Below are 19242 nucleotides of genomic sequence, written 5' to 3'. Positions count from 1 at the left end.
TTTTGTACTGATATCAGAATCTAATATAAATAAGAAATGTAAATATTGTCTGAATAAATTAAGTTTTAGAAGTTAAATAGAGGAAATAAAATATAAATAAAATATATATTTTAATACTGTGTGGAGGCTTTTGCCTGATAAGTAAAAGCATCATTATTTTTGCATTGTGGGTTATTTCAGCTCTCCTTCCAAGTCCTGTCTAGTAGAACTTCTATTTTAAAAATTAGTGAGTGAAATAAGTGAGGAAGACAGCCAAAGTGAGACACTACCAATATTTGTAGGTTTTACATGACCCTCTGGTAGTATTTCTGTCAAATAAATGAGTTGAGTTTTTGGAAGTTAAGTTTGGCTCCCTGGGAGAATGGACTACACTGTATCCAATCTGAAACTCATGCATCACTTGAGTTCTATACAACTGACTCTAGGCATCTCTTTTGATTTAGGTCTAGATGGCCCCCTCAGGCCTCATGTGCTCATAGGCGGGACTTTTGGGGGTAATTGGTTCAGAAGGCATGATACTCATTGGTGGATTATTCCACTGATGAGTTTATAGCTAAATGTTATGTGAGAGGTAAAACCTGGTTGGAGGAGGTGGGACACTGGGACATGGCCTCAAATGATATATCTCCCTTCCTTCTTCCTTGATCTCTCTCACTGTTTCCCACTACCATACTATGAGCTAATTCTCTGCTGCCATACAGTCCTGCATTGAGGCTGGTTGACTGTAGGCTGAAACCTCTAAAACCATCAGCCAAAATAAACATTTCCTCCTTAGGGTTGTGGGTGTTTGGTATTGTGTCTCAACAAAGAGAAAGTAACAAAGATAGCATCATAAAGGAATTGGACTCAAAGTAAGGAGGGTAATCAAATATGGAAAATTTAGTTTGTACAAGGGTTCTCTTTGGTTTGTATAGTAGGTTTTTCATTATAGGCTATTGTAATCATAATTTCTAGCCAATGTGAAGGAGAATAACATTTAGAATATTAGTAACAGCTTTCAAAATCAGTATATTCACTTGTTCTATAAATCTTATAGTACTTGTTTTAACATCCTTTGTATGTGTCATTATATTTGTTTTTGCTTATTGAAATATATGATGATATTCATATTTGTGAGTAGACTTTTTCTTTGCACTTTATCACATCACTCATAAACTGCAATATGTTTTATTTTTATTCTTTCAAATGTCTTGCCACCAATCAGTTGCTATTCAGAGAAGAGTAAAAAACTAAAAATGGAAAGTTGCTTTGTAATATCCTTGAAAAATAACATTATAATGAAGCAAGATAGAGGAAGCATCTTATGATTATATTTTAAAGAGCAAAACTTTTTAAAAGGAAGGTGGTGTCTAAGGTTTAAGAACAATTAAACTAATTAGAATTTAAAATGATATTTGGAAATAATTTTAATTGATGAAACAATGCCACTGAACATCACAATATGACAATGCTTGACTTAAATATTTATAGATTTTTTTCAAAAATTGTTTTTGAAGACTCCTAAATCATTCCAAAACCTAATTCAATGAACTGTTAAAGTAAATATAAAGATTAGGCTTAACTACCTAAAATTTGAAAGTTTTATTAGATTTCAATAAAATATATGTAGTAAGTTTTACAGATGGTACTCATTATAAACTCACAGTAATCCCACTGCAGCACTATATTAATATTAATTTTATCTTTAAATATTATGGAACACTCCACATATTTTCAGCAGACCTTATAACACTGAAGAGATTTCTGAAAATTTAAAAAAATAAATTGTACAAAATTATAATTATAACTATAATTATAATTTTTCCAGTGCTGTTCTTTCTTGCAGTAAAAAATAATAGCCAGACATTTGGAACAGTCCCCAGGCTGCTTTTTTTTAATGAGCTGTTGCGTGATTTCATGAAAAGGTTGTCATGATGATTAAAAGTGTAGTCTGGAGTTTTTATCCAGACTGTACCATTAGCAACCAGTTTCTGTAAATGGATCCAGAAATAAAACACTGGTGAGAGGAGAAGAACAAAAAGAAAAGAGGAATGAACACAAATAAATGTAACATCACAGGGAAATGCAAAATCATGTTAGTGCAATATTGATCACAAACTCTTATTACACCTCATCATAGACTTTTTACAGATGTGGCTTTGCTAAAAAAAATACAAAAAAAAATTTCCACTTACTATTAAGGCTCATAGTTCAAACAAACAATATTTGTCAGCCTTAGGTTTCAAATACAGTTAAGATATTGACTCTTTTGATAATGTGTTTGCTGCTTAACTCAAAAACCATACAACAACAAAAAATCAATGAAATAGATCAGTTTGAAATTTCTGCTTTTTAGAACATAATAAAATAGACTTTTAAAATTGTATCTGGCTATATATTTCACATTCACATGGAAATGTGCTAATAATGTCTTTGATAAAGTCCAAAATTGTTTTTGAACAGAACTCATGATTATCCTCGTATTCTAATATATACTTGGAAAACAGAACTCTTGGTGTATGTGCTGCCAATGTGAGCACAAAATAGAACTCTTAGAAGGTTCGTAATTTTCTCAGAACGATATCTTCACTAGAAGAATATGACTACTCTCAATTTTATATTTACACAATACATATATTTTGAAAAATAAATATTTTAGGAAAAGTTTCTATAGTTCATTGTATATAATATTGGCTTTTGAAATTAAGCAATTATTGTAAACTCATACAAAATTACTTAAGGAATTATACACACATTTTGTAATCATATTTCTTTGTATTATTATACAAGTGAAACATTGTATACACTATAGAATTGAGTATTCCTAGTTTAGCACTTTAAATTTGGGGTTATTTTAGGGACTTTGTTTTCTGTGATTCACAAAATATGCAACTTATTGTGAAACAATTGAATAATACCAGGAAACAAACTCTATTTGTCAATTGTTAGGAAGATGTCTTTAACAAGCTTTATCACAAATGAATATTATTTATTTAAATTCAGGTCATACATATTTCATCAATATAGTATACATGCATGAAACTAATGAACATGTAAAAAGCCAGTATTTATGTCATTTTACTACTTGACAACATTATTGCCCAAATATTTGTGCTTGAATATCTACCTAGAATGTTATTCCTGAGCCATAGGGTGTGTGTGTTTATCTTTACTGGTAAAATTACAAACTTGTAAAATACTATTGTATACAGCTAACACACCCCCACCCACAGCATTAAGAGTTTCTTTTCATCCACATTGTGTCCAATGCTTTGTATTATCCAATTTCCTTATTGATGTAAATACAATTAGAATAAGTATTTTTATTTCCTATTTTTCTAATAAGGTTTAATAGCTTATTTACTGGTAAGTAATATTCATTTCATATTAAATACATATTTATGCTGCTTTTACATTTAAACCTTGTGACTTTTTCTTACTGATTTGTAGCAAATCAATTGTTTTCTACATATTCTTGTTATTTGTCCCTTTTTTGGGGGAGATTGCACCATTAGAAATGTCTTCTTTCTACCTGCTGATGGTCTTTTCCCATTTTCAGGCCTTCTTTTGATGAGAAAATTTCTGTTATTTAGATCCCAGATTTATTTTTTATTTTTTTATAATCAGTGCTCTTTATTTTCTTAAGACAATACTTTTGCTGATAGTTTAAAATATTCCTTTATATTTTCTCCGTCAAAGTTACAATTTTGATTTTTAAATTTTTAATTTTAATAATACATATTTGTAGTACATAATGATTACATTCATCATAGGGAATTGGTACATAACACATCTTCCTTCTTCTTTATCTTTTCCTTGCCACCCTTTTATTTTGCCAGTACCAGATTCATATATTTATCTTATAAGGTCTTATAAAGTTAATAATCATTTATATAATTAACAAACTAATAGGTCAAAAATATATAAAACAAATAAGACAATTATGCTAAATCAAAGTACCATTTTAGATACATTGTTCATGCAGGGCTCTAATATCTTTTCTTTCTCTCTTTTGTTATTATCTGTTTTACATTTTGCACTTTATTTATTTATTTTTTCATATAAGACAAATAATGTGATATTTAAGCTTGTTCATCTGATTTACTTAACTTTGTGGTATTGAGATGTATCTATTTTCCTACAAATGACTCAAGTTTATTCTTCTTTACGTAAGAGTAATACTACATTGTATATAAATACCACATTTTCTTTATCCATTCAAGATTTAGCTATTATGAAGTGTTCTGCTATAAACATGAGTATGTATACATCATTATGGTATCATGTCTTTAACTCTTTTGGAAAGCTACCTTAGAAGGGAAATAGCTTAGTCAAATGGAATGTATTTTTAGTTTTTTGAGGAATTTCCATACTGATTTCCATAGTGCTTGTATCAGTTTACACTCACATCATAGATGAAAAAGAGTTCCTTTTTTTCCCACAGCCTGGCCAGAATTTGTTATTGGTTGATTTCTTGTTTTATTTTTTTAATTTTTTAAAGAAAATCTATTAACATATGTTTGCAGTGCATAATAATTACATTCACTTTAGGGAACTGGAACATATACATAAAACATTTAAATTATTTCCCCCTCTCTATGCACCTTCTTTTATTTTTTCAGCATCACATTCATCTATCTTATAAGACTTTATAAAGTTAATGGTCATATATACAGATTAAAAATGAAACTAATAGGCCAAAGAACATACAAAACATATAAAACAATTTACCAAGTCATAGTACACTTTTAGAAACATTGTCCATGCTGAATTACTCTCTTTTTACCTATTGTCTATCTTTTTCTTCTTAGATAGATAGATAGATAGATAGATAGATAGATAGATAGAGGTGGATGATAGATATACGTATATATATATATAATATATATAGTTGTTCAAATAAGAGAAACCATGCAATATTTAGGCTTATGTGTTTAAGCTACTTTACTTAATATTAAGGTCTACCCATTTTCCTACACATGACTCAAGTTGATTTCTTGATGATAGTCTTTTCTTCTCTAGTGAGATGAAATCTCAGTGTTGTTTGCATTTACATTTCCCAAATGACCACCAATGTTGCACATTTTTTCACGCATTTATTTTTTTTTATGCATTTATTGGCTATTCCAATATTCTAAAGTATTTCCTTCTAGTAGTTTTACACTTTCAAGAATTGCATTTAAAGCTTTTGATCTATTTTGAGTTTTTTAAATATATATGCTTAGAGATAAATGTCCAATTTCATTTTTTGCATGTGTGTATCTGGTTTTCTTACTAACTTCAATGAAGAGATTGTCAATTCCCATACGTATTCTTGGTATCAAGACAACAAAGTATCAAATAAACCATAAATCCATGGTTTTATTTCTCTGCCTATACTGTCAGTCACGTGTTTTTGGTTATTATAGTTTTGTAATACAAGTAGTGTGATGGTTTCAGCTTTGCTCTTTTAATTCTATACTATGCTGGCTTTCTGTTGTCACTGTGCTTCCCTACAAGTTTTGCCTAGTTTTTTCCAATTCCTGTGAAAAATAACATTAAAATTTTGAGTGAGATTGCATTGATTTTGTATATTGCTTTTATGTACATTTAAACAATATTACTTTTTCCATTCTGTGAACATTATATTTTTGCATGTATTTATGTGGTCTTCAATTTCTTTCTTCAGTGTTTTATTTATAGTTTTCAGTGCGCAGATATTTCACTTCCTTGGTTAAATTTGCTCAAGTATTTTACATTACTTAAAGCTGTAAATAGGATAGTTTTCTCAACTTCTTTTGAATAGTTTGCTGTTAGAGTGCAGAAATAGTACTGACATTCTTATAATCATGTAGATACTGAGGTAAACTCACAAAATCATGCTAATTGTTATATAGACCATTGCAGCTGCTATAGATAACAGGGCATCTATTTTTCTGTCTTCAGGAAACCTTTTAGTTTTATTGCTGTAGAGTTTGTATTTCTTATGTAAGCGTTCCCATTATCATTATTTAGTAGGCACTAAGGAAATAGTTCAGTGTTTCACCCATTGCTCCTGCTGTAGGACATGTGAAAGCATGGTCATATGTGGGCATGCTGGCCTCATCCATGAATGCTGGATTAAATTTAATGGAGTTAAATTCTCATCCAAGGATCTCCTTTTTTATGTGCAGATGATTTTTTGAGCATCTTTATTGTGCTATCACTAATGTACCATAAACTTACCCTTCTAAGTTCAGTGGTAGTCAGCCTATCCAGAAGGTCGTACAACTGTCACCACCAAAAAAAAAAGTACTGACATTGTAAGTTGATTTTTATACCCTAAAATGTTACCAAATTCATTTATTTGTTTTAACTGTTTTCTGGTGAAGATTTTATGGTTTTCTATGTATAGTATCATGTGGTCTTTGAGATGATTTAGCTTCTCACTTTCTGATTTTGATGCATTTTATTTCTTTTTCTTGCTTAATCACACTGGATAGAATTTTCAGTACTAGGTAGGATTGAAGAGATGAGACTGAAATCTTTGTCTTGTTTCTGGTTTTACAAAATTTTCAACATTTCCCCACTGAGTGTTTCATTACCTGTGAGTTTATAATATATGGCCTTTTATTGTGATCAGGTACATTTCTCCTGTACCAATTACTTTTAATCAGGATGGAATGTAGAATTTTATCAAACAGTTTTCTTCCATCTATTGAAATTATCACGTGGATTTTTACTTTCATTTTGTTAATATGATATATCACATTTATTTGCATTTGTGTGTTTAACCATCATCACCTCTGGGGGCTAAATCCAAGGTGATCATCGTGAGTGATCCCTTTAACATGCTATTGGTTTGGTGTTTGCTATTATTTTGTTGAGGATTTTTGCATATAAGTAAATAAAATATGTTAGCCTCTAATTCTTTTTGCAAATATCTTTGTCTGGCTGCTTGTATTTCCTGGGTATATCTTGTAAATAAAATCACAAATATGTAACCTGTTTTGACTGGATTATTTCTTTTTTATTATAACCATGATAGTGGGTGTGAAAATATATCTCGTTGCAGTTTTGACTTCTAATTTCCTAAAGACTAATGATGTGCAGCATCTTTTCATATGATTATTGACCACTTGCCTATTTTCTTTGTAGATATGTTTTATGATATAGCACTGAAAAAATTCAATGTTTTGGGGTGGGTGAGAATTTTGTTCTTAAATAAAGCATTCAATACAAATCATATTTGTCCTTTTCCCAGGATTTGTTGTTGTTTTATTAGTCACTCTTTATTTAGGGATTTTTCTGTGTGTGTGTGTGGATCAAATTCAGGACCTTGCACTTGCAAGGTAGGTGCGGTTCCACTGAGCTAAATCCCCTGCTCAGCTTAGGGATTTTTCTGAACTAATGGTATAATGTACTGTCTGCATTTTTTCTCATATATGGTCACTGTAAACTATTTTCAATTTGTTTAATGGTAAGCAAATATGTGGACAGAAATTTATTTAAACAACTAGAAATGGCATCCCGTAATGTTTGGTGAGGGATTCTATATGTGTTGGAGCCTACCTTTGCACTCATCCAAGTAATAGAAATATTGACTTCTTACACTTTGCAGAGTATCAAGGTCAGCCACAGATGAAAAATTAAAGTCTTAGGAATTTCCTGTATTTGTGGACAGCCCTTGGAATACATATAGTACTACTATGCATTTCTGTGATCCATGGATCTGAAGAAATCTATTAACAATTTTCAAAGTACCTATGGAGATCTCATTTCTCAACTTTACTCTCAAGCTTTTTAAAAAATGTACTGCTTGCCCCAGTTGCTAATACCTTCCTCATGAAACCACAAAATTATTGTAATTTTTATGACAAATACTTGTTTTAGCCCTACAAGAGTTCCTAGTCCATAGAAAATACAGACAACCTAGCAAGTAAAGTATTCTGGAAAAATTCCCTGACAGGTCACATAATGATAATTCTTTGTGTATGAACCTTTCAATGAATTCTAGCCCATTTTTCTCCATTGGTGGTTTGTAAGCAGCTGGTTTCCACTGCAAATAGAAACCCTTAACTCTTAAGCTACCACGGAGCTAGAGGGTGGAACATGAGATTAGGACAATATAAGAAAGCCACAAAGCTAAGTGTTCTTGGAAGATATGCAACCACTTTTTTTCTTCAAAAAACAATTATTTGTAGATTAATACAACCCTTTGGTTCATCTCCAGTGTTCTGAAAAAGTTGACTACGAACAAATTTTTGTCAACTTTCTTATTGCTTTTATGGAGTAGAATATTATTGGAGAGTCTTTTCTGAAAATTTTTTTGGCATCATTGTTCTCATATATTTTAATTTGGTATTTTGAAATAAAATGAAGAGTTTTAAATGCAGAAGGCTATATGTTGTGACACATGAATATGCTTAGGACTCTTAAAAATCATGATATGTAATATTTTTATCAAATATTGATTTATATGTTTATATATTCTCTCACATTTACTGAAAAATAACAATTTAAATCTTCAGATGTATTTGGGGATTTCTTTATTTCTTCTTTTAGATGTATCAGTTTTAGGTTCATTTATTTTGATGCTCTACAACTAGGTACATATGCATTTAGGATTGTTTTTCTTGTTAAATAATTTGCTACATTATCATTATGAAGAATTCCTCTTTAGTCTTCATTAGAATAATTATTCTGAAGCCTATGTGGTCTAATATTAATGTAGCAAATCTAGAATTCTTTTGAATGCTGCTTGCATCGTACATCTTTTTTATACTTTTCACTTAATCAGTGAATTGATACTAAAAATGTTTAGTGAAGTGTCTAAACCATAAATATTATAGTTTTCTATGTTTGGGTTGAATGTGCCATCTTTCTATTTGTTTTCTGTTCATCTTATCTGATTGATTTCCTTTCTATCTTCATTCGTCTATTATTTTTCAGACTAATTTATCTATATTATTTGTATGACAGATATACTCATTTTATAGTCTACATTGTATTAACTTATAATATTCCACTTTCTCTTACTATGTTATCATTTTGTATAGTTCAAACTAACAATTAGTCTCTTTAAAATTTTTAATTCCATACCTTAAAGTGTATATGATACTTTGATATAAATATAACATAATGAAATAATTACTACAGTCAAGCAAATTAACATATCCATTATCATCCATAGTTATATTTTTATGTGCTATGAACAAATAAAATTACTGTCTTAGCAAATTTTCAGTGCATAACACATTACTATTAACTGTAGCCATTATTCTGTGCATTGGATCTTTAGACTATTTCATCCTACACATTCACCATTTTTCACTTTTCCCCATTTTCTGCCCACTCCTGGTAACCACACTCTTGCACATCGTTCCCATGAATTTGACTTTCTTTATATTCCAAATATAGATGAGATGATACAGTCTTTCATCTTCTGTTTCTGACATTTCTTTTAGTTCATTGTCTAGTAAGTCTAGAAGTAAGTGTTGACAATAATATGGAGAAATGTAACTCCTGCCTGTAGCTGGTGGGAATGTAAAATGGTAAAACTTTCAGAAAAAGCATAATAGCAGTTCATCAAATAAGTCAAGGTAATTACTCTCTAACCCAGGACTCTTAGCCCTGGTTATGTATTGGAAACATTTGGAAGCAAGGACTCAGACTTGTAGAGACTCATACTCATACCAACATTACCATATTCATACCAACGTATAGCCCAAATTTGGATATAACACAAATGTCTATGTACAATGAATGAATAAACAAAATATGATATACATACACAATGGAATAATATTTAACCTTAAAAGATCAACTCTGATATATGCTCCACTATAGATAAACTTTGAGGATGTTATTTAAGGGAAACAAGCCACACATAAAAGGTTAAATGTTCTATGATTACAGTTATGTGAGATACCTGGAGTAACAAAATTCATAGAGACAATCAATAAAGCAGTGGTTGAGAATTGAGTTATAAGTACAGAGAATCCTAAGCCCGGACTTTCAGCTTTGGAAGATTAAATTTCTAGAGATAGAGACTATTGATTTTTGCACAACAATGTTAATGTACTAATGTCACAGTATCAAATGCTTAAAAATGGTTAAAATGATAAATTTCATGTTATGTGTATTTTATCACACACACACACACATGCACACACACACACACACACACACACACACACACACAAGAATTAGGAAAAAAATATACCCAGAGTTTTTCTCCACATCAAAGATGTATCAGAAATTTGTGTCAACTAAAGGAAAGGTGGTTAACTAAAGGAAAGGTGGTTTTAAAAAAGCTTTTGGAGTTAGTCCTTGTATTAGGATTTTCTAGAAGAGCAGAAATAACAGAAAATATATATATAATTATATGAGGGGATCTACTAGGTAGGGTTACAGGATCAAAGGTGGGAGAGTCCTTGCTGGCCACTGAAAGATCAGAGATGGAAGAATCCACAATGTCTATCTAGAGATGAAGATAATCTGACAGTTGCTCAGCCCAAAAAATGAAAGCCTTAGATCAAAAGAGACCAAGGAGGATGGGGATTTAGATCCTTGCTTGCCTTGAAATCTCAAGGTCCTGAGTTCTATCCAAGTTATGAGAGAGAGAGAGAGAGAGAGAGAGAGAGAGAGAGAGAGAGAGAGAGAGAGAGAGAGAGAGAGAGAGATCAATGATTCAATGATGCAACACCAGTCCAAGGTCATGGGTCTGAGAGCTCATTGTTGATTTGCCAGTGTAAGTCTACATTGGATGGCAAAAAAAACTGGAGCCCAGGGCTGATGGCAAAGGTAGGAGCTCTTACAAAATGTAGATGCTTTCTTCTTTTTTTCTCTTTTATCCTAACCAGGCTACAACCTTACTGCTTGTGCTATCCACTTCTAGGATGGGTCCTCCCCTATTTCCTATCCTACACATCAATTATCCACAGACACACTCAGAACTGTGTTCCACTAATCTGCTAGGCATATTTGAATTCACTCCAGTTGACATACCAAGATTAATGGAAAAAGTCCTTTAGCAAGCATTGAAAGCACTCTTCAGCCTACATCAGCAGAAACAGTTATTTGCAACAAATAAGACTGAGCAAAATGTATACTTTGAAGAGTAAAAATATTATATTGTCTGTTATCTTTTATTACATAGTTACACTTATATTTTTAGAATCCTAACAATTAGCCATTAATTTTGAGCTGTGTTTATAGAGCTTTTTAATTTTTAACATATGGCAAATAGAACATTTTGAGATAAATGGTATGGCTCTCCCTTTTTAAACTCTTATTTGATGTTCTTTGGTAAAAATATGTTGCTTGTCTCATAAAGGCCTGTACATTCTTCCTTAAAAATCATCATGGAACAATTCACACCTTAGTGTTATTGTAAAATTTACCATTGTAAAACCATTAGCATAAAAATTGGCTCTAGCAAATAGATTTCGAAAGTTATCAAAAAATCAGTATATGGTTTAAAAACAGAAACAAAACAAAAACTCTAAAGTTATAAAAGGTGAGACTTATCCAAATGGCTTAGAAATTTTTTTTTCCACTATTATCATTAAGCACAAGAAAATTAAAATAAATACCTTACTTGGGGATGCACATGTGATATAAGCTTCCTTTTTATGAGACCTGTTTTATAATATTTTTTCAAAAGTACATATTAGAAAAGAGCATGCCCTTATACATTTTTCATGTATACTTTCCAAATGCCCCTCATATCCATTGTAGTCCAAACCATTGTGGTATCTGTCCTCAATATAATAATTGTAAGGTCCAATTTCATGCAAAATTAAGTAAATAGCCTTGAAAGAAGCTATGTAGATAACAAAGTATGTGATTATTTTGTTCTGAAGACTCATTTTATTTCATTCATAAATTATATTCATTTATCAAGTCTTTTACAGTTCTAAATTACTGCTTATCAAGTTTAAAAAAGAATCACTAGTTAGCAAAATGTAATTGTACTAATATTTAAAAGATAAAAAATAACATATTTCAGTCACTGATATCATTTATGAGTAACCTATTACGTTTTTTAGCATATAAGTATAAACAAAGGGCTCATTTTACAGCTTTCTAAATATGTCTTATCTACTTAGAATATTTTAGGAAAAAGTAAGATGTAGTGACATTTAGTATTTAGATTTTTCTGGTTCATTGACGTTAACCTCATGCTGCTGACTTTTAGACAGTTGTATATTGGTCTTTCATCAAGGCAGAAAAAATGAAATCTCTTCTCTGTATGTCATTACAACTCATTAGAGTATGAAGGCATTAAAATGAAAAGTTCAATAACTTCTGTTAGTGATCTAGTGAAGCTCTTAAAGATCCACAAGAAATACTGAAATAGTCAAGGGAGGGATGCATGAGATTTTCATCAAACTCAGATCTTTATGAAACCTCATCACTCAATCGGCATTGCCTTTGAGCAACAATCATTTTGTTCCATTTCCATATACTTAAGTTCAAAAGAATAGTACAAAGATAACAAAATTGTAAGTGATTTTGATTTCGAGATTCTTCACAATGTTGCAATTTTATTCTGAATGCAATTCCATTCCCAGTTATGCTGGCTCATTTAGTACATTCAGTGCCTGGCCTTACACCCTGTGGCTTAATTCAACTATGAAATTAACAAAGTATGGAAGCTTTGTGTGAGCATATATTCAACCATGCATTTTTTAATCCTTTTCGTGCAGTGTATTTAACAGATTTGTACTTAAAATCCAGTGCATTTCACAGGCTATTGGTATGTATGTGAAATAACAGTTTACACTGAGGTTTTCCTTTCAGTTAATTTGATGTTTGGAGTTGTCAGATGTACTGAGAGATTGGCAGTTACACTATCTGCACAATAAAAGAATCAGATTTTCCTTTTCCCCTGTGGTTACCCCCTTTTTAATGTTTCATTAAACCGATAAATGATTTCAAAAAGGAAACTTTAGAAATACTCCAGACATTAGAGAACAAAAAGAAATGGAGAAAAATTACTATATGCACAACAAAAGAATCAGATTTTCCTTCCTCTCCCCCTTTGGTTAAACTCTTTTTAAAAATGTTCCACTAAGCCGATGAGTTATTTCCAACAGAAAACATTAGAAATGCTGCAGACATTTGAGAACAAAAGGAAAAGGAGAAAAAATGAAGTTTAAATTTCAGAGACCCTTTTATTACTGTGCTTGCTTCAGCAGCAAATACACTAAGATTGGAATGATACAAAGTGAATCTTACTTCAGTCTTAAAATTTTGATACTGTAATTTTGTTTTCACTGTGGTTATGGTTAAATCTCATACTTCAAGTTGAAAAAACTTCCACATCCTTGTCCTAATTGCAAATACCAATCAATCAATCAATCAAACAATATATAAATAAACAGAACCTAAAATTGTGATAAAAATTCAACTTCATCTATATTAATGTTAATGTTTTACAATTCCTAATTGCTCAAGCATGGGAGAGGATTAGAAAATATGAATAAAAATTTGAAAAAACTTCCTCGGATGTGAGTGTGCCTGCAGGCTCGCAGGCCGAGATGCTGCGGACCCGCGACGCGAGCATCCCAGGCGGTGAATAATAGCTCTGCAAGTCTGCAATAAAAAATGGTCTCCAATAAAACTACACTGCAAAAAATGGGAAAGAAACAAAATGGAAAAAGTAAAAAAGTTGAGGAAGCAGAGCCTGAAGAATTTGTGGTAGAAAAAGTACTGAACCGTTGTGTAGTGAATGGGAAGGTGGAGTAGTTTCTGAAGTGGAAGGGATTTACAGATGCTGACAATACATGGGAACCTGAAGAAAATTTAGATTGTCCAGAATTAATTGAAGCATTTCTTATTTCTCAAAAAGCTAGTAAAGAAAAAGATGGTACAAAAACAAAATCTTTATCTGACAGTGAATCTGATGATAGCAAATCAAGGAAGAAAAGAGATGCTGCTGACAAACCTAGAGGATTTGCTAGAGGTCTTGATCCTGAAAGAATAATCGGTGCCACAGACAGTAGTGGAAAATTGATGTTTCTCATGAAATTGAAAGATTCAGATGAGGCTGATTTGGTTCTGGCAAAAGAGGCAAATATGAAATGTCCTCAGATTGTAATTGCTTTTTATGAAGAGAGACTAACTTGGCATTCTTTTCCAGAAAATGAAGCTCAATAACTTACATCATTTTTATATATATATTTATATGTATATAAAATGGGTCTTGGTGTTTGATTCACTAGTGTGAAAAAAACAGCATTCTAATGAAAATCAAGTTTAATATATTGGTTTTGAAAGTATTTGGGGAAGTTGTTGAGTTTTGTTTTGCATCAATAACACTGGTTATTTTGAACAAATAAAAAGCTTTCTGTAATTGCTTCCTTTATCAGAAAACAGCATTTGATAGCCTAATATATTTCCTCTGCTTTTTTAAATATTGGGAAAATTATCCATAGTCAAACACAAAAGCAGAACTCATTTTTAGTTCATATGCTTAAGGACCATTCTGAGTTTTTTGTTTGTGTGTGTGTGTGTGTGTGTGTGTGTGTATAAATAAAATACTTACGTAAATGGAAAAATATTTGAAGAAACTCATTTTATTAGAAGTTTGAAGAAATTTTTCTCTAAAAATTCTTTGTGTTAAGTGATTTTTCTTTTGAATATGACTGTGTGCTTTTTTCAAATAGTTTTTTGTGAAGTTTCCTGTAATCAATCACCTAATTTTTAATTTTCAACATTACATAAAGTCAAACACAATCTTTTGTCCAAAAATCATTTGACTTTTTAATTTGGCTTTCCTTTGCCTGGCATAATTTTATCCATTTATTTTTATTTAAAGCTGAGAAATAAAGGACATTAAAATATATATGCAATATATTAACATTTATTTCAGAATTATGACATTTTCAAATCATTAGACAATAATTTGATTATACATTTATTCAACTTTCTACATGCAAAGGTTGTATTTAGAAGCAAAAATTTTGAACAATATCAAAATTTAATTTTATTTACTTATAGTCTTGTTTTCTTAGAAAAAAATTGTGTTGTAATTATACAATATTCAACATTAAACCTTATTAAACCAGCTCTCCTTAGCTCATGTTACATTAGGAAAGTGTTTAAATATTTTAAAATCAAAAGTAGAATTCTTTTACTTCAATGAACTAAATATAGCCCTATGTCCACCTTTGACGTATGGTCTTATGAGTCATATATATGAAATGTAATGCATAATTCAAAGTTTGTTTTATTTATATATACATATATATATTATATATATATGTTATATATATATATTCTGCACTATGGAGTTTGAAATATCTTTTAATTAAAAAGACATACATATTCAAAGAAAATATGGTAATTTCTGATTCATATTGTAAATTGTAGTTCTCTTCAAACTGATTCCTTAACTTCATTTTTTTTCTCATACAAAAATGTGAGTAGAATGAATGATAATCAAAGCTAGCTGATGGACTACAAATTGCTGTCATGAAATGATAATGGATGATCTAAGAGCTGCAGTTAAGTATATTAGTAATGGGTTCCCCTGCTTGTAAAATAAGTTAATCCATTGCTATTCCTCTATGAGAATTAAATTTATCAAGCCAGATGTTCTAAATTCAAATCTCAGCACTGTTCTTTAGAGATCAGTAAATATTTCAGAGCAAAGATGATTAATAGATTTCAGTTATTTCACTTCCAACTTCTTTCTTGTATATGACTTCTTCAGTCTTTTTCTCTCATTATCCGATAATAATGGTTTCCATGAAGCAAGAATTCAATAAATATGTGATTGGTTGATTCACTAGGATGAAAGAAACTAGTCATATTTTGTCTAATGATAATTTGAAACAGTTTCTTTCATTGGAAGATAGAAGGCGACTAACTAAAGGAAGGATTTTGTTTTCATACTATTAGCAATAGATATAGGAAGTCTGTACCTATTCAATATTATCTTAAAATTCAAGATTATTGGGATCTTGGGGGAAATCTGATTACTCAGAAGAAAATAAAAACTATTAAGTATGTGGTTTATTTTTTAAGGTTCCTATATTCTGTAACAATTCCCTAGAATGCCTCTTTTTTTGTATATTAACCATGTCTGATCAAACCAAGCAAGATAAAACCAGATAAGAGAATCCCAAAAATGTAAAGGGAATGAATTTTGAGGCTAGTGACTCTTTTTTTTTTTTTGCACAGATGATGGGAAAGCTGAGAAGTCAAGGAGAGACAGACAACCAATGTATCAGCAACAGCTGGAAACCCCTACTAATTATATATCGAGGAGATATGATAGTTTTGCTGAGCGCAAACTAAACCATGGCATGGTTATATGGCAGGGATGGAGCCACGGTAGGGAAAGTGTTACTTGTCCTAACTTTCAACCTCTCACTATTATTTCTTCTAAACTGAAGTTAGCAGACAGGGGAGCCTGGGAACAGTCTACAATGGTCAAATCACCTTCTATAGAGACAGAGTAGAGGAAAGGGAAGGAATACATATACAGGCCAGCATGAGGAAAATCATGAAAATATGGAAAGTATAGGACAGGCTACACTTACAAAAAGTCCCGAAACACAAGCTAACAGCTCCATCACTGTATCCCAATTGGTTGATTTATTGGACACAAGGTGCATATTACAGTAAAGATTATGCAAATCCTTACTGCAATGTTGTTGAGAATAAGCATTGGGACACTGCAAAAGATTGAGAAAAAAGAGAGCTCTAATTCAGTCATCGTTTCATGTTTTTTTCTAATCTGCCTGGGATATATATATATGTGGAATATATATACATATATATGTATACATATGTATGCACATATCTCATACACATAATGTCATTTCAGTTTGACAAGAGTACCTCGTACTATAACTTCAATGATAGATTTCTATGTAAATCATGTTACTTGGATGATAAGTCAGCATTTCAAAGCACTCCAAAATTTGTCCAAAGATATTTGACTTATATATCTTTCTTTTGATCCCTATTTTGCAAATATTAATAACAAGAATATTCTTTCTAGGGTGAGGTGAAATCTCAGCGTTTTTTTCATTTACATCTCTCGAAAGATGAGTGATGTTGAACATTTTTTCATATTTTTATTTTCTACTTCTATTTCTTTGAGAAATGTCTATTCATTTCAAATGCCCATTTTTGGATTGGACCTTTTAATTTGGGAGGTCTGATTTTTTTTAAGTTCTTTATATATTCTAGATAATATACCTTTGTCTGAGGAATAGCTGGTAAGAATTTTTTCCGATATTGTGGGTTCTCTCTTCATGCTCTTGGTGGTTTCTCTGGCTGTGCAGAAGCTTTTTAATAAGAAGAGATCCCACTTGTTGATTCTTTGTGCTAGTTCACATGCAAGTGAGGTTTTGTTCATGAAATAATTTCCTACATCATTGTCTTCAAAAATATCTACTATCATGAAATCAACCAATAACAAATGCTGGCAGGTCTGTGGGGGAAAAGGAACCCTTTCTTTGCCACTGTTGATGGGATTGTAGATGGGTCCCACCACTGTGGAAATCAGTATGGATATACCTCAAGAACCTAGGATTAGAGCTTCCATTTGACCCAGCTATACCCCTACTGGGTATCTTCCCAAAGAATTAAAAGAATAATACCACAGTGATATATGTGCACCCATGTTCATAGCAGTACAATTTGTATTAGTTAAAACTTGAAAACACCCCAATTACCCATGAACTGGAGATTTTTTTTAAATAAAATGAAGTACTACTCAGCCATAAAGAATGAGAAATTAGAGACATTTATAGCTAAATGTATGCACATTGAGCCGATACTCTTAAGTGAAATAAATAGGACATACATGTGTAAATACCAAATAGTTTCTCTGGCATGAGAAACTGAAAATGTAAATAAGGATCAAAATGTATAACAGATAATGTGAAATAGGAAAAAAAAGATGCAAAGGGGAAGGGGAAGTGGGAAGGGTAGGGGAAAGGAAAAAAGGGAGTGGAATTAACATGAGAAAATGAAAACGTGGAAACAAATTCTTTGTAAATAGTGAGGGGTGGCAGGGTTGAAGGGAGGGCAAGGGAATGGGGAAAAATAAGAATCAAGATATGTTATGTAAAGGTACAAATTTCCATTGATGAATTCATTATATTGTATACCTAAAATGTACCAATAAAATTTTTAAAAAGAATATTCTGCCATTTCATTCTGAATCTCATACTTTCTACATAGATGATGAGGAAAGTTTCTTAGTTACATAACTCATTAAAAGAAATTGAGTATACACAGACCACACCTTTATAATTGCAATAAGAAAATTATCATTCAAAAATGTGAACTATGCACTAAAGGATGATAATTTTAGATGATTTTGGTTATTTCAAAATAACTTCAAACTCTTAATGCCAGAATTGGAGTTTTTTTATTCCTCAAAGAAATCAAAGCCTTCAAATCATTCTTTGCATATACCTGTTTTTGACCTACTAGTGCAATTGATCATCAAATAATTAAAACATTTTCTTTCCTCTCAAAGGTCTCATGCTATTATTATTTGTTGTTATTATTATTGTGTGTTTTTTATTACTACATGTTTACCATACATACTGATTACATTTATCTTTGGGAGTTCATAACATATCTGTATTCATTTTTGTTCCCTTCCCCTCTTATCCCTCCCGTCTCCCTCCAACTCTTGATTCCTTTCCCATTTTAAAAACTTCTATTTTCATTTCTTCTTTTATTCCTCTTTTTAAAATCCTTTTCCCTTGCTCCCTCCCCCTCCATCACTTATTATTTATTTTTTTCCTTATTCATCAATCCATGATCTATTTCTTTACACAGTTCTAAATAATCAACATGAAAAATTTTATACACTTCCGGTAGAGTAACAAAAAGAGTTATTAGAAAATTCTTTTATTATGAATCTCAAGTAATTTTCTTGCATAAATTGCTGCTCCATAATTTTGCCAGAAGGTAGCTATTTGGAAAGAATACAATAATGACAATTAGGTATTAAAATATAGGGACCTAGAAATACAAAGATATTGTGAGAGGATAGGCAAAAAATGGACCAGAAATTTTATCTTTTGATGAAATATTTTTGATTCAATAGAGTGCAAAGAAATAAGGGCAAGTGAGGAAAAATTGGAGTTGAATTTGATAGCTTGTAAATCAGATGAAGACATAAGTAATGAAAGTTAAAAATATATCTTTTAACAAAAAATAAAACTTAATTTAAAACTATCGTACTGCTACCATGTGGTCATCAAGATAATCTCCCAAGTCTGTTAAGTCAACTGTCTTTCCAGTTGGCCTGACTAGGAACAT

General features: G+C 31.1%; 1 pseudogene; it reads left to right on the top strand.

Annotated features, from left to right (window-relative positions):
- Positions 1-13481: 13481 nt before the first annotated feature.
- Positions 13482-14103, top strand: LOC101709842 (chromobox protein homolog 3 pseudogene; annotated as a pseudogene).
- Positions 14104-19242: the final 5139 nt, after the last annotated feature.

The sequence above is a fragment of the Heterocephalus glaber genome, unplaced genomic scaffold (assembly GCF_053883595.1).
Source record: "Heterocephalus glaber isolate CG9 unplaced genomic scaffold, H.glaber_assembly_v1.0 deba00001613, whole genome shotgun sequence".
NCBI classification, from domain to species: Eukaryota; Metazoa; Chordata; class Mammalia; order Rodentia; family Bathyergidae; genus Heterocephalus; species Heterocephalus glaber.
The sequence above is the reverse complement of the archived record's forward strand: the minus strand, read 5'-3'. Positions and strand labels throughout refer to the sequence as shown.